The following is a 23,546-nucleotide window of genomic DNA, read 5'->3' on the forward strand; positions in this document are numbered from 1 at the left end:
CTAGGCTGCAGTCCATTGGTTCAGGGGACATATGGCACCTCTGCCCACTGCTCCGGAGGCAGCTTTTCCCGCTCTGCTAACCTTTCGAATACAGTCAGAAAATCTTCAACATCATCCCCTGGGGTCATCTTTTGCATACCGCCTACCAGACGTATGAAATACCACCTGGACTTGGGGGAGGGACGGTTTCCCTGCTGCAGATCTCCTTTGCTAGGAGGTCAATCTGCCAATGCTGCTGTTGGATCTGCTGCATCAAGAGTTTATTAGTCTCCTGCTGTATCTGCTGGCTCTGTTGCTGCTGCTCTCATTGCTGGTGTAGAAGCTCCCGCTGCTGCTGCATGTTTTTAGTTCTGCAGGTGCTGTTGATGTTGCTGTTCTTGGCTGTTCTTGGCTCTGGAGCAGGTGCTTGAGGAGCTCCTCCATGCTGCCGGACATCTCTGGCTGGCTGGTGGCCTTTACCCAGGATATCCACCAATCTCTGTGGCAGGTACAACTGGTGTTCCTGGAATCTTGCTTGCACTCTCACACCAACTGTGGCAAGATGACTTGCTCGGCTGTAGTCGGAAGTAGACACAGGAACGGTTTCGTCTGCAGGTTTATTATATCAGCATAAAGCACTGCAGACTTCAGCAAAATAAACTCAGCCTTGCTGGCATAAACATAAAACTAAAGACAAAGGATAACACAGTCCATATGTGTGCGGGTTCGACTGCACCAATTTGCAGCACACTTCAGTTCCTCCTGAGCTGAAGTTCCACCGTCTGGAGACTTGTCACTCCAAACTCCCAACAGCAGAAAAAAAAACAGTGACTAAGCATTTAACCTTGCTTAGCCACACCCTGAGGTGGAGATATGGTGAATGACTCCCCTCCCGTCTCTATGTCATTCACACAAAACCACTCCCTTCACAATGGTGATTTAACCTCCCGACATATAATATGCCGAAGAAAAGTTATAGGTTCAGCTCACTAAGGCTAGTAGCCGTAGTGAAACATATCTCCCCTCACATATAACATCAGTGACTCTTTTAAACAGATATATTGTTGTCTGACCAGTCAAGGAGACACTATGACAGTTTTTTTTATGGCAAAAAATGCCAAAAGCAGGATAATACAGAGATTTGACCCATGGAACTGCAAAACCAGAGTTATAGCTATGTGGCGTACACCAGAATCTTTTAAACAGATATATTGGTGTCTGACCAGTCAGTGAGACACTATTACAGTTTTTTTTACGGCAAAAAATGCCAAAAGCAAAATAATACAGAGATTTGACCCGTGGAACTGCAAAACCACAGTTCTATTTCTCTGGCCTACACCAGACTCTTTTAAACAGATATATTGGTGTCTGACCAGTCAGGGAGACACTATTACTGTTTTTTTTTCACGGCAAAAAATGCCAAAAGCAGGATAATACAGAGATTTGACCCATGGAACTGCAAAACCACAGTTATAGTTATGTGGCATACACCAGAATCTTTTAAACAGATATATTGGTGTCTGACCAGTCAGGGAGACACTATTACTGTTTTTTTTATGGCAAAAAATGCCAAAAGCAGGATAATACAGAGATTTGACCCATGGAACTGCAAAACCACAGTTATAGTTATGTGGCGTACACCAGAATCTTTTAAACAGATATATTGGTATCTGACCAGTCAGGGAGACACTATTACAGTCTTTTTTTACGGCAAAAAATGCCAAAAGCAGGATAATACAGAGATTTGACCCGTGGAGCTGCAAAACCACAGTTCTATTTCTCTGGCCTACACCAGACTCTTTTAAACAGATATATTGGTGTCTGAACAGTCACAGACACACTCAATTTTTTTTTTTGGGAAAAAAAATACCAAAAGGTTAATAAAACGCGTATTTGTACAGTCTGACTGAGGAAAAAAAAAAAAAAAGGATTTAGATGAAAAAAAAAAGGATTTTTCCTGGCCCCTGAGACCGGGGGATAAGTTTAGCAATTTGACCAACAGGAGCACACAGGACTGTAATGCATCGTTTGCTGGTATAACCACTGCGTCTCCTATACAGCCTGCCTGCCTGCCTGATATCTGGGATGGATATTAGTCCTGAGAAGGACTGTTTGTTTGATTTGGCAGGCTTTAGAGACCCTACACTAACTATTTCGGAGTATACACTGTGTGCCGAATTATTAGGCAAATGAGTATTTTGATCAAATGATACTTTTTATACATGTTGTCCTACTCCAAGCTGCCAATTAAGTAAATCTGGGGATGTGCATCTCTGTAATGTGGAGTGGTGTTGACTAATGACATCAACACCCTATATAAGGTGTGCTTAATTATTAGGCAACTTTCTTTCCTTTGGCAATATGGGTCAGAAGAGAGATTTGACGGGCTCTGAAAAGTCCAAAATTGTGAGATGTCTTGCAGAGGGAAGCAGCAGTCTTGAAAATTCCAAACTTTTGAAGCGTGATCACGGAACAATCAAGTGTTTCATGGCAAATAGCCAACAGGGTCGCAAGAAGCGTGTTGGCCAAAAAAGGCGCAAAATAACTGCCCATGAATTGAGGAAAATAAAGCGTGAAGCTGCCAAGATGCCATTCGCCACCAGTATTGCCATATTTCAGAGCTGCAACGTTACTGGAGTATCAAAAACCACAAGGTGTGCATTACTCAGGGACATGGCCAAGGTAAGGAAGGCTGAAAAACGACCACCTTTGAACAAGAAACATAAGATAAAACGTCAAGAATGGGCCAAGAAATATCTTAAGACTGATTTTTCAAAGGTTTTATGGACTGATGAAATGAGAGTGACTCTTGATGGGCCAGATGGATGGGCCAGAGGCTGGATCAGTAAAGGGCAGAGAGCTCCACTCCGACTCAGACGCCAGTAAGGTGGAGGTGGGGTACTGGTATGGGCTGGTATCATCAAAGATGAACTTGTGGGACCTTTTTGGGTTGAGGATGGAGTGAAGCTCAACTCCCAGACCTACTGCCAGTTTCTGGAAGACAACTTCTTCAAGCAGTGGTACTGGAAGAAGTTGGTATCGTTCAAGAAAAACATGATTTTCATGCAGGACATTGCTCCATCACATGCATCCAACTACTCCACAGCGTGGCTGGCCAGTAAAGGTCTAAAAGAAGAAAAAATAATGGCATGGCCCCCTTGTTCACCTGATCTGAACCCCATAGAGAACCTGCGGTCCATCAAAAAATGTGAGATCTAGAGGGAGGGAAAACAGTACACCTCTCGGAACAGTGTCTGGGAGGCTGTGGTGGCTGCTTCGAAAACAGATCAAGCAACTGACAGAATCTATGGATGGAAGGCTGTTGAGTGTCATCATTTCTAAATTTTGTGCACTGATATTGGTTTACCTGGTGAAAATAAACAAGTCAGATGGGATTATATTTGGTTTTTATTAAGTTGCCTAATAATTCGGCGCTGTAATAGTTACCTGCACAAACAGATATCCTCCTAAGATAGCCAAATCTAAAAAAAAAACCACTCCAACTTCCAAAAATATTAAGCTTGAATATTTATGAGTCTTTTGGGTGATTGAGAACATAGTTGTTGATCAATAATAAAAATAATCCTCTAAAATACAACTTGACTAATAATTCTGCTCACAGTGTAAATCTCTCCCTAGCTCAGCAGCACTGACCCTACACTGGCTGATCCGGAGCGACTGTGTCCAAGATGGCGGCGCGTTGTTTTAAATTATCGAGGTGACGCTGTGCGGCCAGCCAATCACTGTAATGCCCACAAACAACATGGCTGCGGCGTTACAGTGACTGGCTGGCAATCCATGCATGTTCATTGGCTCTGTAAAGAGCGCCAATCGTGCAGGGCAGAGATCCAAGCTCCCGCCCGAGTAACCCGGAAGTGCTCGGTGCTCGCCGAACAACCCGAGTAGTGAGATGCTTGGGCGAGTAACGAGCAGTGTCGAGCATGCTCGCTCAACATTAGATATAACACAAAGAGGGATAAAGAAAGCCTTTATAGATTAGATTTGTGAGTAATTTTTGCAGAGCAATCACCACAGAAATTTGGGCAGATCTACAATTCACGTTTTCTATCCTGGATCTGTAACAATAAGTTTTCTGGAGTAGATACTAGAATGGGTCTCATCTATATCTATGTAGGAAGATCGATCTGCAAGTCTAGATAGGTCCATCAGGATCTTCTTCACCGTTATTTTGATAGTTTGAAGCCATCAGGTAGCTGATCTTCCTCTTTGCCTTGATCCTTCTCTTCTTCTGACCATGATGACCTTCTCCAGTTATTGCGCTCTTCGTATGATGTGTCCAAAGTAGGCAAGTCGTAGTCGTATTAGTGATATGACATGGAAATACAGCATTTACATTGCCACTTGAGGTCTCTGAGACTAGTGTCCTAGATACGACCAGTCTTACAGTATTTGGGAGCAATTATCTTCACCTTCGATTTAGCAGCTTTTCACTATCTCATCACCCCTTAGTTTGGACACCCGATACAATAACTTCCCTTGAACTGCGAAGTGTGAGTACCTGGTGTCTGTCCCCGGCCCTTGAACAACCCTATTACAAACAGTAACATTGTCCCACGTCCCCTTTAAGGTCAAGTCCCGAACTTTAGCAGACCCAAAGTCCTCTCCGGGCACCTCTAGCTCAGGGAGGTTGGCCTCCTCGGTCACAGTCTCGTTCTTGTCACCGGCAAGGACACATCCACTCATCCACTTCAGATTTCGACAGGGGTATTTCCCTAGGGACCTGGCTCTTATCCACGTTACTCTGTCCGGTTCCCTTCCCCCACAAGTCCCAGAACAAAGAAAAATCGCGCCCCAATATGACGGGATGTATCAGGTCCTTGACCACCCCGACCTCGTGTAATTGGGCACCTCAGTCTGTTCCCACTGTCACTCTGGCCACAGGGTAGTCTTTGATGTTCCCATGTATGCAGCGGTGGCCCACAGTTTTGGCAGGGACCAGCTGATGGGGAAGGGTGGCACTGATTAGGGTCACCAGACTCTCTAAGTCCAATAGTCTAAGCACCATCACCCCATTAATGGACACGGCCCACGTCTGCGGCCCCTCACCAGAATGACCATTCATGCTGCAGGCATAATAGGAACAACGCCGGCCTAGGCTGCAGTCCATTGGTTCAGGGGACATATGGCACCTCTGCCCACTGCTCTGGAGGCAGCTTTTCCCGCTCTGCTAACCTTTCGAATACAGTCAGAAAATCTTCAACGTCATCCCCTGGCGTCATCTTTTGCATACCGCCTACCAGACGTATGAAATACCACCTGGACTTGGGGGAGGGACGGTTTCCCTGCTGCAGATCTCCTCTGCTAGGAGGTCAATCTGCCAATGTTGCTGTTGGATCTGCTGCATCAAGAGTTTATTAGTCTCCTGCTGTATCTGCTGGCTCTGTTGCTGCTGCTCTCATTGCTGGTGTAGAAGCTCCTGGTGCTGCTGCATGTTCTTAGTTCTGCAGGTGCTGTTGATGTTGCTGTTCTTGGCTGTTCTTGGCTCTGGAGCAGGTGCTTGAGGAGCTCCTCCATGCTGCCGGACATCTCTGGCTGGCTGGTGGCCTTTACCCAGGATATCCACCGATCTCTGTGGCAGGTACAACTGGTGTTCCTGAAATCTTGCTTGCACTCTCACACCAACTGTGGCAAGATGATTTGCTCGGCTGCAGTCGGAAGTAGACACAGGAACAGTTTCGTCTGCAGGTTTATTCTGCAGGTTTATTATATCAGCATAAAGCACTGCAGACTTCAGCAAAATAAACTCAGCCTTGCTGGCATAAACATAAAACTAAAGACAAAGGATAACACAGTCCATATGTGTGCGGGTTCGACTGCACCAATTTGCAGCACACTTCAGTTCCTCCTGAGCTAAAGTTCCACTGTCTGGAGACTTGTCACTCCAAACTCACAACAGCAGAAAAAAAACAGTGACTAAGCATTTAACCTTGCTTAGCCACACCCTGAGGTGGAGATATGGTGAATGACTCCCCTCCGGTCTCTATGTCATTCACACAAAACCACTCCCTTCACAATGGTGATTTAACCTCCCAACATATAATATGCTGAAGAAAAGTTGTAGGTTCAGTTCACTAAGGCTAGTAGCCGTAGTGAAACATATCTCCCCTCACATATAACATCAGTGACTCTGTCACAATATTTGGTATCTATAAACTCATAATGACCTGGAGAATCATACTGGCAGGTCAGTTTCAGCATTTAGTGAACATGGTAAAAAAAAAAAAACAACTGTGGAATTGCACTTTTTTTTTCAATTTCACCGCACTTGGATTTTTTTCCCCATTTTACAGTCCTCAATATGATAAAACCAATTGAGACATTCAAAAGTAAAAAAGTTATGGCTGTGGGAAGAGGAGGAGCAAAAAATGAAAGTGCAAAAATGGAAAATGGCCCCATTGTGAAGGGGTTAATATCTTTGTGAGCGCTCCTGCGCCTCTGGTGTGCGTATCACAAACACCACCCAGTTGATGCACACGTGACTTGAATGCGACTGTAAAGGGACACTTGTAAAGGTTGACTTGCCCACACACCATTTTAATAAGCCAGCGAGATGCCTGTTCTGGTAACACACTAGGATTCACACCACCCAGCTTTTCCAAGCACATGACAGGTACAGTTCTTGCACTCTGGCATACACAGGGTAATACAATCAGGCTTTACTTACCCTGAGGTTGTGGGTACATTTAGAGCTGCAAGGATCAAGCTTAGCTTATTTACTTTTACATTTAATATACACAAGAAAGTACAGTGCTTAAAAAGTTCCAAAAGATAACAAAAAGACATACACTTAAGGGGAACCTGTCATATCCTATCTATTATGTAAACTGCCCCATTGCGTTGTTAGTGATGCAATGTGCATCACGAACATGCTTTTTTCATTAAAATCGGTGCTGATATCATGAGTATATAGCATTTTATAAACTTATATGATACCTGCTCATTTAGTCATAGGTGTGTGATCCTCACATTCAGTCATGGCTGGTGCCGCCCACACATTTGAATTCTGCTCCAGGCACGCACTGAAGTAAGTATGGGGTGCTTGCGAAGTATGACATGGCCAGCCAGCAAAGCTTGCAGCGAGGGGAGCCACGCATGCGCTGTGACGAGTGGTTCCCGTGCGTGTGCAGTGTGGCAGTATAGTAACCAGCTTCACTGTGCATGCGCTGTGACAAGTGGATCCCTGGGCATGCGCAGTGAAGCTGTGTAGTTCCCAGCTTCACTGTGTGTGGCCGCAGCCGCTACCCTCCCCTGCAAGCTTTGCTGGCTGGCCATGTCATACTGCGCAAGCACCCCACACTTCAGAGCAAGACGGGAGCAGAATTCAAATGTGTGGACAGAGCCAGCCCTGACTGAATGCGAGGATCACACCCCTATGACTAACGAGCAGATATGATTATAAGTATGTAAAGTGCTATATACTCATGATATCAACACTAGTGATGAGCGAGCACTAAAATGCTCGGGTGCTTGAAGCTCGGGTCGAGCACATTGGAATACTCGGGTGCTCGACCCGAGCAACGAGCCCAATGTAAGTCTATGGGAAACTCGAGCATTTTTTTGGCGGTCCCCCCCGGCGGTCTGCAGAAGGTCAAAAATTGCCCAAATCGATGGGAACGGTGCTCAATTAAACGTCAGGCAGGCAGAATATATAGGCAGACAGGCAGGGTATATAGGAGGGTGCATGAAAAACATAGCAGGGCAACTGGAACACACTAGTGCCCTCCGATTTTCATGCACCCGTCTCTTTAAAAAAGCCGGCAATTCATCAGCGGCATACATCGGTACCCGACAATTTAGAAAAGAAAGAATAGAGCATCACACATAGATTAGATAGAAAGAAACATGTCAGTCACATATATAATAAGTACAGTGATAGTGTTGGTTACTGTACTTGTCATTTAGTGTTAAAATAAAGGATTTATAAAAAAAAAATAATAGTGTTTTTGTCTCTTTAAAAAAGCCGGCCAGCAATTCATCAGCGGCATACACCGGTACCAGACAATTTAGAACAGAAAGAATAGAGCATCACACATAGATTAGATAGATAGAAGCATGTCAGTCACATATATAATAAGTACAGTGATAGTGTTGATTACTGTACTTGTCATTTAGTGTTAAAATAAAGGATTTATTAAAAAAAAAATTGGCGTAGGGTTCCCCGTAATTTTAGTCTCTAGTGGAGGTTAAGCAGACAGCTGGGGCAGATGTTTGAAGCCTGGGAAGGGGGTAATACCCATGGAGCTTCCCAGGCTACTAATATCAGCCCCCAGCTGAATACCTAGCCTTTACTAGCTATTAAAATGGGGGACCCCAAAAAAGAATGATGTGGGGTCCCCCCTATTTTATAGCTTGCAAAGGCTAGGCAGACAGCTGGGGGCTGATATTAATAGCCCAGGAAGGGTGCCATGAATATTGGCCCCCTCCAAGGCTAGAAACACCAGCCGTCAGCCGCCCCAGAAATTGCTGCCTATTTGTACCTGGCCGGACACAACAATATAGGGAAGCCATTTTTTTTTTTATTATTTCATGAATTTCATGAAATAATTTAAAAAAAAATTGACGTGGGGCTTCGCCCTATTTTTGTGTCTAGCCAAAAAAATCTGCAACGCAGGGAGGTCCAAACTTTCTGGGCCCCCCCCGCTGCAAATTGCAGTCCGCAGCCACCCCAGAAAATGGCGCGTTCATAGAAACGCCATCTTCTGGCGCTGTACCCAACTCATCCAGGGCCCTGGTGCGGTGGCTCACTGGGTAATAAAGGGGTTAGGGCCAGCTTGGTATTATCAGCTGGCCCTAAGCCCGAAATTCATGGGGTCACGCCAATATTAGACATGGCCACCATGAATTTCTAGTAAAGTATTTAAAAAAAACACAACACCCAGAATAAAGTCGTGCATGAGGTGAGCTGAGTTCATTGGACATGAACTCGGCTCATCTGGATGCCGTCACAGCCAGACACTGAGGAGCGCTTCTCAGTGTCTGCGGCATGGCAAGCTGGATGTCAGCTTTTGGCTGTGATCCAGCCTGTCATGTGAATGTAGCAGAGCTGGAGCTGTCCTGGGAACCATGGAAAGGTAAGGATGAGGTTGCTTTATTATTTTACTTTTAGTGCAGAAGACATTGGTTTCAGCTGGAATGGGCGTGATTGTAAGTATGGTTTAATTTAGAACATTAAAGAATTGTGTGTTTATTTCAATTAAAGGACTTCATTCTGGGTGTTTGTGTTTTTTTTAACTTTAACTATGGGGTTAATAATGGGGGTGTCTTATAGACGCCTCTCCATTACTAACCTGGGCTTGATGTCAGCTGGCATTATAAGCTGACATCAACCCCAGCCCTATTACCCCACTGCCACCGCTACAGGGCAGTGGGAAGAGCGAGGCTAAGTGCCAGAATTGGCGCATCCTATGGATGCGCCATTTATGGGGCGGCTGACGGCTGGTGTTTCTAGCCTGAGAGAGGGCCAATATTCATGGCACCCTTCCTGGGCTATTAATATCAGCCCCCAGCTGTCTGCCTAGCCTTTGCTAGCTATTAAAATAGGGGGGACCCCATGTCATTTTTTTGGGGGGTCCCCCATTTTAATAGCTGGTAAAGGCTAGGTATTCAGCTGGGGGCTGATATTAGTAGCCTGGGAAGCTCCGTGGGTATTACCCCCTTCCCAGGCTTCAAACATCTGCCCCAGCCGTCTGCTTAACCTCCGCTAGAGACTAAAATTACGGGGAACCCCACGCCAATTTTTTTTTTAATAAATCCTTTATTTTAACACTAAATGACAAGTACAGTAACCAACACTATCACTGTACTTATTATATATGTGACTGACATGTTTCTATCTATCTAATCTATGTGTGATGCTCTATTCTTTCTGTTCTAAATTGTCGGGTACCGGTGTATGCCGCTGATGAATTGCCGGCTTTTCATGTTTCACTGTGAGCACTGTTCCCATCGATTTGGGCAATCACTGTAATGCCACAACCACCATGGCTGCGACATTACAGTGAGTGGCAGACAATCCCTGCATGATGGCTGCTCTAAATAGTGCCAAACATGCAGGACGAGGACCCGAGCTCCCGCCCGAGCATCGTGCAAGTACTCGGCGAGCTCCGAGCATCTCGAGTACTGAGATGCTCGGGCGAGTACCGAGCAGTGGCGAGCATGCTCGCTCATCACTAATCAGCACCGATTTTAATGAAAAAGTGTGTTATTGATGCACATTGCATCACTAACAACGCTATGGGGACAGTTTAAGGCAAAAACAGTATAAAACAAAAAAAGGGATAAATTAAGTCCATATAGGATAGATTCATGAGCAATTCTCTAAGGTGCTAGAGGGCGGTAACCATAATTGAGCTGCGGCTCCATTACACCCTGGCACTTTAAAGGAAAATCGTGTCCCAATCCCAGTGTGCTGTCTCATGTAGGGTGCATTACACTCACTTGTAGTCCTCATGCTTCCGCTATCTTCATTTCTCCATATTGTGGAAGAACCGCACACAACTCAGGGGACACCCGTTTTGTTTCAACACATAAAAGTTTACTGGACAGTTAAAGTACATCAGATTGTATCACACAGTATTGGGCACAGCACCCTATGTTTCTTGTTTCAGTAATAGAGTGGATTTCCTACTTTACTTTCCATTCTTCCTGAACTATTCCTACATCCACCGATCCTGTCAGCCCCAGGGATTTCTTGTTCAGTCCTGCAGTATATCCGAAATCCATTACCTTTCCCTCACACGGTTCCACGTCCATCTTCCTCTCTACGAAAGGGGTTAAAGTGCTCTTCAAAGCACCTGTATTGTGCCGTAGGTTCCGAATGTTGGAGGAATGTCCGCAGGGAGTCTTGTAAAGCCTCATACCGCCCAGAACATTTTGTACTCGCTTCTGCTATCAGCCCACTGCACCTTGAAATTCACCTTGTCACTTAGCAAACGAACTCTCCCACTAATTAAAACGGGAACTGATTCCATTTTTACTGCCCCTCCCAAACATTTAACTATATCCCTGCAGCCTGTTGCAGGGCAAATCTCCCTTACAAACACTCTGCCTCTTACCCTAGTATTGAAAACTCTTATCGACATTTATTTAATACTTTGTACAAAAGTCTTCGCTGGTGATGACAGCTTCAAGATGCCACCTGAATGGAGAAACTAATCGCATGCATTGCTCAGGTGTGATTTTGGCCCATTCTTCCACACAAACACTCTTCAAATCCTGAAGGTTCTGTGGGCTCCTTCTATGAATGCTGAGCTTAAGTTCCTTCTACAAATTTTCTATTGGATTCATGTCAGGTAATTGGCTGGGCTAGCAGCTTTATTTTCTTTCACTGAAACCAATTGAGAGTTTCCTTGGCCGTGTGTTTGGAATCACTGCATTGCTGAAATGTCCTCGTTTCATCTTCATCATTCATCCTTTCTTCAATCATATGAAGTTTGGCAGTGCTGTATGCTGAAAAACAGCCTAACCCATGATGTTCCCACCTCAAAACTTCACTATGTGGTACGGTGTTTTTGGAGTGATATGCAGTGCATTTTGGCTTCCAAACATGGTGTGTATTATGGTATCCAAAGAGTTCAATTTTGGTCTCATCTGACCAGACTATATTTTCCCAGTTTTTCATAGGCTTGTCTAAATGTTGTTGAGCAAACTTTAAACGTGCTTGAACATGCCTTTTGTTCAGCAATGGAGTCTTGCATGGTGATCATGCATACAGGCCGTGGAGGTTGAATATCTGCTGATATCATGTCTTTCGATAGCTCTCAACAAGTGGTTCTTAGCTCTAGGACAACTCTTCTGATAATTCTTTTCCCTCCTCTATTTGAAATCTTGCGGGAAGCTACTAGTAGTGGCTGGTTTATGGTGAAATTATGTTCTTTCAACTTTCGGATTATGGCTCCAACAGTGCTCATTGGAACCTTCAGTAGTTTTTAAATTCATAGGTAATGAATGCCATTAGTATATTTTGCAACAATAAGTTTGCAAAGGTCTTGAGACAGCTCACTGGTTTTACCTATCATGAGATGTTTCTTGTATGGCCCCTTGGTTATCAGACACCTTTTATAGGCCATAGGTTGAACCAGCTGATATTATTTTTTACTAAGTGGCAGGATTGCTTTTTATTTACTGATGGATTTCAGCTGGTGTGATGACTTTCCATGTTTTTTTGCTCCTCCCTTTCTTCACGTGCTCAATACTTTTTTCCTGTGTCATTTATCATTATTACACATAAGATAATTTATGGACATATATGGTTTGATTTTTTTGCCTGTGTGAATTGGATGGATTGTTACATTTACTTTGTTTCATTGCTCCTGAGAAAAGGACTGTTTATGTCAGGGGTATTGCTAGCATTAAAGATCTGAGGCTCCGGTCCCGAACTTTTTGGCCATAGCCCCGGATCTCCTGCAACTGTCGCACTTAACTGTGTCGACGTCAACATGACACTGACCAGAGGAGGGCCGGTCCCAAATTAACTGTGAGCTCTTGCTGTCTTAGCAGCCAGGTTCTGACACTGCACTTTCAAACTGTACTGAGCCAACGGCATCTCAGCATAGCAGATGCACGCACTATACTATGCGCGGTCATGTCTGCTAGCCTGACGTCACAAAGAGCGAGAGATTTGCAGAAGAGGATCCCGAACAGAAGTGTAGGCCAGAGCGGAGACAAGCCGCACAGCAGATGAGCGCTATCTGCCTGGCTACTCCAATCGAGAGATGCAAAAGCTTCCACAATGTATTTATATTTATCTGGGATTGTATGTATCTGTAAATTTATGTTTGTGTGTATATATGTGAATATATCTATTTATATAAAATTGTGTGTATGTAGTTGTAAATGAGTGTAAATATATATAGATATGTATGTGTGTATTTGTACATATATGCAGAATTGTATGTGTGTATGTATTTATGTATACAGTATGTACAGGTCTGTGTATCTGCAATTATAGATATTTTTGTAAGATGTGTGTGTATGTAATAGTGTATTGTGGTGTATGTTTGTGTAAAACATATGTCTTCGACATATGACATACAGGGAACGTCACATGCCAAATTCCTGCCTTTGAAGCGGACTCGCAAGTGTGGCGCCCTGCTGCGCATTGGTGCCACAGAACCCAGAAGGGTGCATGGATGTACTTCTCCACAAGAGGCCCTCACACATTCACACACCTCCACCCTACCACCTCAGACCACCAGAGGGAGCCCGTTAGGGATATATATAGGGAGGGTGGAGCCAGGCAGCTTAGCTTAGTGTTTAGTCTGAAGTGAGTTCAGACAGTTCCTGCTCAGACACAGAAAGGGACAGAGCTCAGAGGTGAGCAGAGAGCGTGCTGATGCTCAGAGAGAAGCGAAGAGGCAGCACGCTGGCTGCTGTGCTTAGGCGAGCCAAGGCCTACAGCACGAGTGAAAACCTAGTGAGGGCCCTGAGTGTGGCCGAAGGCGAGAGGAGAAGGAAGAAATAGCGAGGGGGCAGAGGAGCATACCAGGCTCACCCCGAGATATATACCGGACACCGGGTCCTCGCCTACAGGGACCCCTGTACACCCAGTAGGGTCCACCGGAGCCCCTGGAGGACTACAGGTCCCAGGTTTACCAAACGCTGACTACAGTACCAGGGCTAGGAGTCACGGAGGCCCCAGCGACCAGGGAGAGTGATCTTCAAAAGAAGGCCCTACCACCAGGTCAGCAGGTGCAAGGGAGAGACAGACAGTAACCGAGCTAGGCCTAGTTCCAGGCAGGCCAGAAGCTTAACGAGTAAAGCCACAGATCAGGAGACCCTATAGCCGCTCACTGGGGAGAGTCCAATAGTGCGCCCTTCGTCCGGAGTACCCTGGACGGTGCCTGCATCATCACCAGTAAAGGTACTGAAGCTTACCCCCGTGTGAGTGTCTGTCTTTCCCTCGGGACCGTCCTGCGGTCTCTCACCAGCATCCATCATCTACCCCTACACTGCCCTGGAGTTAGCTCTACCTGTGGAGAGTCACACCATCCCTGCTGCCGTAACACCCGCTCCAAATAGCTGTAGCCCCTGGGCAGCTCCCCTTATCCTGGTCAGGAAAAAGGATGGAAGCATGAGGATTAGTGTTGAGCGATACCTTCCGATATCGGCAAATATCGGATCGGATTGGATCGGACCGATACCCCAAAAGTATCGGATATCGCCGATTCCGATACCGGAAACCAATGCAAGTCAATGGGACAGAAATATCGGAATGAAAATAAACCCTTTCTTTCCTTGTAGGTTAATTCTACATGAAGGAAAACAACTAAGAATAATGTAGAATGTATTGGGGGAGGTGGGGGAGACAATAAAGGCATAGAGGTTTAGCCCAATCAAATGGAATAGCAGGAATTAATATTTTTTTTAAGACGTTCTGAGTTACGGAAATATTGACTATGTTAAGTATTTTTATATTTTGTCAGATATTTATGTTTCACTACTTTCATGCTCTTCACCTTCTTTTTTACTTCTCCCACACTTTCTCCTTCATCATCCTCAGCATCAGCATCTTTTTCATCCACTTCTTATTCACCTTCTTCATCTTCTTCTTCTTCACCTTCTTCGTATTATTCTTTTTTTTTACATTCTTCATATTCTTCTTATTCAACTATTATTCTTCTTCATATTCTACTTCTTCATATTCTTCTTCTTCATCATACTCTTATTTGTGACAGGCATTCCTGTAGTTGTTATCTATAAAAGTTTGAACATTACACCTTTCGTTCTGCCCGTCACAAAAGATTTACAACAGGATTTGTCCGCGTTCAGTTTGGCCTGCAGCAGCAAGTCTTTTCCAGGGGCACCACGAGGAGGAACGGACTCACCCCCATACACTGCTTAGTCATCTTCTGCTTATAATTTAGATATTATCTTTTGCTCTGATTTTTAGTCTTATGCTTAATGTTCTTCCGCTTTTTGTTCTGCAGCTTCTTGTACTTCTGCTTCTTGGTTTTCTGTCTCTTGTTCTTCTGTATCTTGGTGGTTGTCTTCTCTTCTTTGTCCTCTTGGTCAACTTCTTCAGGGTCATCTTCTTGGTCTTCTTCGGGGTGGTCTTCAGGGTCGTCGTCTTCGGGGTCCTTGTCTTCAGGGTCATCGTCTTCGGGGTCCTCGTCTTCGGGGTCCTCGTCTTCTTTGGGTTGGTCTTCAGGGTCCTCGTCTTCAGGGTCCTCATCTTCGGGGTCCTCGTCTTCTTCGGGGTGGTCTTCAGGGTCCTCGTCTTCTTCGGGGTGGTCTTCAGGGTCCTCGTCTTCAAGGTTGTCGTCTTCGGGGTCCTCGTCTTCTTTGGATTGGTCTTCAGGGTCCTCGTCTTCAGGGTCCTCGTCAGGGAGATCCAGAGTGATTACCAAGAACCATTTCAAAAAGCTTGAACTTGGAAATGTAGCAGAAGGTACAAGAAGGCTGAGGAACTACCGAGGACCAGCTGACGGTACTGGAACCCGGATGGGTAGCAGAAGGTACAAGAGCCAATGGAACTACCGAGGACCAGCTGACGGTACTGGAACTCGGTTACTAAGCAGGAGGTACCTGTGCCAGAAAGCACTACCAAGGACCAGCAGATGTTGGTGGAACTTGGATACCGAGAAGGAGGCACCTAATCCAAAGGCACTGCCGAGAACCAGCTGACGGTACTGGAACCCGGATGGGTGGCAGAAGGTACAAGAGCCAATGGAACAACCGAGGACCAGCTGACCATACTGGAACTCGGTTACTAAGCAGGAGGTACCTGTGCCAGAAAGCACTACCAAGGACCAGCAGACGTTGGTGGAACTTGGATACCGAGAAGGAGACACCTAATCCAAAGGCACTGCCGAGAACCAGCTGACGGTACTGGAACCCGGATGGGTAGCAGAAGGTACCCATGTAAAAAAAAATTTCAAGGCCGTGAGCCGGCCGCAGTTACCAAAACCCACAGTCCTACAGGGGGTGCTTGTCCTATTGGCACTATGGAATCAGCCTTCATTGCCAGATCCCGCAGCCCACATAGGAGTCACCTAAACTGCAGGCACCATAGAGTCGGCTAACCCGACCGCAACACAACAGGACAACGCATTGGAGGCAAAGTGACGTTGACACTACCCGGAAACAGCTGGCATGCTGGAATCAGGCTGGGCAGGAGGGAGTACCCGTGCCAAAGACACTGTCGAGAACCAGCTGACGGTACTGGAACCCGAATGGGTAGTAGAAGGCACAAGAGCAAATGGAACTACCGAGGACCAGCTGATGGTACTGGAACCCGGATGGTTAGCAGAAGGTAAAAGAGCCAATGGAACTACCGAAGACCAGCTGACGGTACTGGAACTTGGTTACTAAGCAGGAGGTACCTGTGCCAGAAAGCACTACCAAGGACCAGCAGACGTTGGTGGAACTTGGATACCGAGAAGGAGGCACCTAATCCAAAGGCACTGCCGAGAACCAGCTGACGGTACTGGAACCCGGATGGGTAGCAGAAGGTACCCATGTAAAAAAAAGTTTCAAGGCCGCGAGCCGGGCGCAGTTACCAAAACCCACAGTCCTACAGGGGGTGCTTGTCCTATTGGCACTATTGAACCAGCCTTCATTGCCAGATCCCGCAGCCCACATAGGAGTCACTTAAACTGCAGGCACCATAGAGTCGGCTAACCCGACCGCAACACGACAGGACAACGCATTGGAGGCAAAGTGACGTTGACACTACCCGGAAACAGCTGGCATGCTGGAACCAGGCTGGGCAGGAGGGAGTACCCGTGCCAAAGACACTGCTGGGAAACAGCTGGCGGTGCTGGAACCCAGGGTAAATACTAAAAACAGAGTGGAGCCAGAGGCGTAATTGGAGCAACTTTAAAATCTGTAGTAGTGTGAATGTGGACAGAGCAGGAGAATTTGCCGGACACACAGCTGGGGATCAGCTGACGTTACTGAACCCCAATAACACTGGAGCAAGCGTTGACTATGCAGACGGCACTTCTGAGCAGCAACTAGCGGTATTGGAGCCCAGGGTAAATACTAAAAACAGAAGAGCCAGAGGTGTAATTGGAGCAAGTTTTAAATCAGTAGTACAGTGGATGTGGACAAAGCAGGAGAATTAGCCGGACACACAGCAGGGGAACAGCTGACGTTACTGAACCCCAATAACACGGAAGCAAGTGTTGACTGTGCAGACGGCACTTCCGAGCGCCAACTGGCAGTGTTGGAGCTCAGGGATAATACTGAAAACAGAGGAGCCAGAGGTGTAATTGGAGCAACTTTAAAATCTGTAGTAGTGAGAATGTGGACAGAGCAGGAGAAATTGCCGTCCGCACAGCAGGGGAACAGCTGACGTTACTGAACCCCAATAACACGGCAGCAAGTGTTGACTGTGCAGACGGCACGTCCGAGCGCCAACTGGCGGTGTTGGAGCTCAGGGATAATACTGAAAACAGAGGAGCCAGAGGTGTAATTGGAGCAACTTTAAAATCTGTAGTAGTGAGAATGTGGACAGAGCAGGAGAAATTGCCGTCCGCACAGCAGGGGAACAGCTGACGTTACTGAACCTCAATAACACGGCAGCAAGTGTTGAGTGTGCAGACGGCACTTCCGAGCGCCAACTGGCGGTGTTGGAGCTCAGGGATAATACTGAAAACAGAGGAGCCAGAGGTGTAATTGGAGCAACTTTAAAATCTGTAGTAGTGAGAATGTGGACAGAGCAGGAGAAAATGCCGTCCGCACAGCAGGGGAACAGCTGACGTTAGTGAACCCCAATAACACGGCAGCAAGTGTTGACTGTGCAAACGACACTTCCGAGCAGCAACTAGTGGTATTGGAGCCCAGGGTAAATACTAAAAACAGAGGAGCCAGAGGTGTAATTGGAGCAAGTTTTAAATCAGTAGTACAGTGGATGTGGACAAAGCAGGAGAATTTGCCGTCCGCACAGCAGGGGAACAGCTGACATTGCTGAACCCCAATAACACGGCAGCAAGTGTTGACTGTGCAGACGGCACTTCCGAGCGCCAACTGGCGGTGTTGGAGCTCAGGGATAATACTGAAAACAGAGGAGCCAGAGGTGTAATTGGAGCAACTTTAAAATCTGTAGTAGTGAGAATGTGGACAGAGCAGGAGAAATTGCCGTCCGCACAGCAGGGGAACAGCTGACGTTACTGAACCCCAATAACATGGCAGCAAGTGTTGACTGTGCAAACGGCACTTCCGAGCAGCAACTAGTGGTATTGGAGCCCAGGGTAAATACTAAAAGCAGAGGAGCCAGAGGTGTAATTGGAGCAAGTTTTAAATCAGTAGTACAGTGGATGTGGACAAAGCAGGAGAAATTGCCGTCCGCACAGCAGGGGAACAGCTGACGTTACTGAACCCCAATAACATGGCAGCAAGTGTTGACTGTGCAGACGGCACTTCCGAGCGCCAACTGGCGGTGTTGGAGCTCAGGAATAATAATGAAAACAGAGGAGCCAGAGGTGTAATTGGAGCAACTTTAAAATCTGTAGTAGTGAGAATGTGGACAGAGCAGGAGAAATTGCCGACCGCACAGCAGGGGAACAGCTGACGTTACTGAACCCCAATAACACGGCAGCATGTGTTGACTGTGCAGACGGCACTTCCGAGCGCCAACTGGCGGTGTTGGAGCTCAGGGATAATACTGAAAACAGAGGAGCTAGAGGTGTAATTGGAGCAACTTTAAAATCTGTAGTAGTGAGAATGTGGACAGAGCAGGAGAAATTGCCATCCGCACAGCAGGGGAACAGCTGACGTTACTGAACCCCAATAACACGGCAGCAAGTGTTGACTGTGCAGACGGCACTTCCGAGCGCCAACTGGCGGTGTTGGAGCTCAGGGATAATACTGAAAACAGAGGAGCCAGAGGTGTAATTGGAGCAACTTTAAAATCTGTAGTAGTGAGAATGTGGACAGAGCAGGAGAAATTGCCGACCGCACAGCAGGGGAACAGCTGACGTTACTGAACCCCAATAACACGGCAGCAAGTGTTGACTGTGCAGACGGCACTTCCGAGCACCAACTGGCGGTGTTGGAGCTCAGGGATAATACTGAAAACAGAGGAGCTAGAGGTGTAATTGGAGCAACTTTAAAATCTGTAGTAGTGAGAATGTGGACAGAGCAGGAGCAATTGCCGTCCGCACAGCAGGGGAACAGCTGACGTTACTGAACCCCAATAACACGGCAGCAAGTGTTGACTGTGCAGACGGCACTTCCGAGCGCCAACTGGCGATGTTGGAGCTCAGGGATAATACTGAAAACAGAGGAGCCAGAGGTGTAATTGGAGCAACTTTAAAATCTATAGTAGTGAGAATGTGGACAGAGCAGGAGAAATTGCCGTTCGCACAGCAGGGGAACAGCTGACGTTACTGAACCCCAATAACACGGCAGCAAGTGTTGACTGTGCAGATGGCACTTCCGAGCAGCAACTAGCGGTATTGGAGCCCAGGGTAAATACTAAAAACAGAGGAGCCAGAGGTGTAATTGGAGCAAGTTTTAAATCAGTAGTACAGTGGATGTGGACAAAGCAGGAGAATTTGCCGGACACACAGCTGGGGAACAGCTGACGTTACTGAACCCCAATAACACGGCAGCAAGTGTTGACTGTGCAGACGGCACTTCCTAGCGCCAACTGGCGGTGTTGGAGCTCAGGGATAATACTGAAAACACAAAAGCCAGAGGTGTAATTGGAGCAACTTTAAAATCTGTAGTAGTGAGAATGTGGACAGAGCAGGAGAAATTGCCGTCCGCACAGCAGGGGAACAGCTGACGTTACTGAACCCCAATAACACGGCAGCAAGTGTTGACTGTGCAAATGGCACTTCCGAGCAGCAACTAGCGCTATTGAAGCCCAGGGTAAATACTAAAAACAGAGGAGCCAGAGGTGTAATTGGAGCAAGTTTTAAATCAGTATTACAGTGGATGTGGACAAAGCAGGAGAATTTGCCGGACACACAGCAGGGGAACAGCTGACGTTACTGAACCCCAATAACACGGCAGCAAGTGTTCACTGTGCAGATGACACTTCCGAGCGCCAACTGGCGGTGTTGGAGCTCAGGGATAATACTGAAAACAGAGGAGCCAGAGGTGTAATTGGAGCAACTTTAAAATCTGTAGTAGTGAGAATGTGGACAGAGCAGGAGAAATTGCCGTCCGCACAGCAGGGGAACAGCTGACGTTACTGAACCCCAATAACATGGCAGCAAGTGTTGACTGTGCAGACGGCACTTCTGAGCGCCAACTGGCGGTGTTGGAGCTCAGGGATTACAGTTCAGGTGGTAGGAACATGAACACAACAGGAGACCTGGATACTGTTGCCAACCAATTATTTATTTTGGAAGAGGACTGGCAAATTCATGAGAGATCCAGGCCTTCTTCATTTTGATAAAAGTAAGCCGGTCAACGTTATTGGAGGATAGTCGCATGCGACGGTCTGTTAGTACACCACCTGGGGCACTAAAGACGCGTTCCGATAATACACTAGCAGCAGGGCAAGCTAGCACCTCCAATTCATACTGACTAAGCTATGGCCATGTATCCAGCTTACAGACCCAAAACTTGAAGGGAGAAGAGCCGTCTGGGAGTACACTAAGAGGGCAAGACATGTAGTCTATCACCATCTGACGGAAACGTTGCCTCCTGCTGACTGGAGCCGTCTGTGATGGTGTAGACATTTGTGGCGGCGGGGACACAAAACTTTGCCACATTTCGGCCATACTGGTCTTGCCTTGTGCTAAGGCACTGCTTCTGCTCCCTCTTTGTGCAGAGCTTCCTCCACTGCCTCAACGCACTGAGCTGCTTTGTAAAGCACTAGCAGCACTGCTCTCAGTTGGAATGGAGAACATGATGGAATGCACCAGTGCGTCTTGGTACTCCCGCATTTTACGCTCCCGGTTCAACGGTGTTATGAGGCTTTGTAAGTTGTCCCGGTAGCGAGGATCTAGGAGGGTGGACACCCAATAATCAGCCGTGTTGAGAATGTGGGCGATGCGGCGGTCGTTTCTCAGGCACTGCAGCATGAAATCAACCATGTGCTGCAGACTGCCAACTGGCCAAGAAACGCTGTCCCCTGCTTGAGGCGTGATCTCTGCCTGCTCTGCATCACCCCACCCTCGCTCTAGATACTGACTACTAGAGCATTGTGTACCTCCCTCCTCTGGACAGATGTCTTCCTCATCCATTGACTCCTCCTCATCCTCCTCACAAAGTGTCCCCTGCCTAGGCCTTTGTGAGGAACCACGTTGCGCAGACTGTAGAGAAGCAGATGGCATTTGTGACTCCTCATCCTCCACCTCTTCCAAAACCTCGTCCCTTAGTGCTTGCAGTGTTTTTTCAAGCAGGCAGATAAGGGGGATAGTCATGCTGACTAGTGCATCATCTGCACTCGCCATCCGTGTGGAATAATCGAAGGCACGCAAAACGTGGCAAATGTCCTTCATAGAGGCCCACTCAGTGGTGGTGACGTATGAACGGCGCGCACTGCGACTTGTTTGCGCCTGCTGCAGCTGGTACTCCATTACTGCTGCCTGCTGCTCACACAACCTCTCCAATATATGTAACGTTGAATTCCACCTGGTGGGTAGGTCACATATGATGTGATGTTCCGGAAGACGTAATCAGCGCTGCAGAGCTGCAATGCGTGATCTTGCGTTGCTGGAACGCTGCAAGTGAGCGCACTCTATGCGGACCTTGTGAAGCAGTGCACCAAGATCCGGATAGTCCCTCAAAAAACTCTGCACGACCAAGTTGAGCACATGTGCCAGACATGGGATGTGAGTGAGGTTGCCTAGGCCCAGAGCTGCCACCAGATTTCGGCCATTGTCACATACTACCATGCCTGGCTGGAGATTCGCTGGCACAAACCACACGTTGCTCTGCTGCTTGATGGCATTCCAGAGCTCCTGCGCTGTGTGGCTTCGATTCCCCAAAGAAATGAATTTTAATACGGCCTGTTGACGTTTGGCCACGGCTGTGCTCATATCGGTCATCATAACAGGTAACCGTTCACGGGTCGATGTGGAGCAGCGCTGATTCAGAGGAACTGGAGTATGAGGAGGAGTCAATGTGTACAGACTGGATTCCTGCAATCCTTGGAGTTGGCAGAACACGTCCAGCGCCACTCTCAAGATCTGTACCCAGCTCCACAACATTTACCCAATGGGCAGTGAGGGAAAGGTATCGTCCCTGTCCATGCTTACTGGTCCACGCATCAGTGGTCAGGTGGACCTTGCTACTGACGGCGTTTTGCAGCGCATGTTTAATATTTGTTGCAGGGCAGGGACGGCTTGCCTGCTGAAATAAAAGCGGCTGGGCACGTTGTATTGTGGGACTGCCAATGCCATAAAGTTACGGAAGGTGTCAGTCTCCACCAGCCTGAATGATAGCATTTCAAGGGCCAGTAGTTTAGCAATGCCAGCATTCAGAGTCTGTGCTCGGGGGTGGTTTGCCGAGTATGGGCGCCTTTTCTCCCATGCCTGTGCTAACGATGGCTGTAGACTGGCCTGGGAGTGTGAGGATGACTGGGAAAGTGGTGCTGTGGGTGGAATTACACTGTGTCTCTGTACAACAGTGCCAGAGATTCTTCCATGGCGATCCTGTGAGGAAGCCGAACCAGCTGTGTGTGAGCTGGAGGAAGAGGCTACAACACGAGCTGAAGAGGTGGTAGGTGGCACTGTAGATTGGTCTAGGTCTTCAGTGTGTTTTTGTACCTCCACCACGTGCTAGGTCCATTCATGTTTCCACATATTTGTGGTATTGAGGTTGCTGTCACTTTTCCCTCTTTTCACCTTCTGATTACACAGCTTGCATTTGACAAAGCAAATGTCATCTGCAACTGTGTCAAAAAAGGACCAGGCACTGCAAGTCTTGGGAGCGCCCGCTTTGGATTTTGGAAGAGCCATGATCCTAATGGGTGCCGAAGTGGAGGCTACAGGCAACCAAGTCTGCCCCCTCCCTCTCCCTCCTTTTTGGGCTGTTCAGGGAATCTCTTCCTCAGAGCTGCTCCCACCACCTTCCTGTCCCTCACGACATGATGGGTCAAGGACCTCATCATCTACACCACTCTCTTCAAACAACTGCTTCTCCTGGGTAGTCTCGACAGCACAGTACACACCAGAAAGTGGCACCTGAGTCTCATCATCAGATGCGTACTGAGGTGTGCTGCTGACCATAGGCACTGGCCCACCCGCCTCTTCAGATTCAGAGAGACAAAACGGTTGCGCATCACTGCATACTACCTCTTCTTCAAATTCTCGAATTCTGCTTGGCTGGCCCCCTCTTTCCAAGCCAAGAGATTCAGAGAACAGAAGTAGAGATGGCTCCTGTCCAGGGCTCTCTGACTGCCTGGGCAATTTGGCAGGTGGTGAAGAGACAGATTGGTGCTCTTCAGTGCTCAGGACCTGAGAGGATCTGGAACTAATTGAAGTCGATGCGTTAGCTGCCATCCATCCGACAACGGCTTCAATTTGGTCCTCCCGCAGCAATGGGGTACGGTTAGCTCCTACAAAGCTGCGCATAAAGGACTGTTCCCTGGTAAAACTGGGGGATGCTGAGTCACTGGTGCCCGCAGCAAGCACAGAATCCCC

Source organism: Phyllobates terribilis, unplaced genomic scaffold (assembly GCF_046119375.1).
Source record: "Phyllobates terribilis strain yellow unplaced genomic scaffold, ASM4611937v1 Scaffold_1__5_contigs__length_1240528914, whole genome shotgun sequence".
Taxonomy (NCBI): Eukaryota; Metazoa; Chordata; class Amphibia; order Anura; family Dendrobatidae; genus Phyllobates; species Phyllobates terribilis.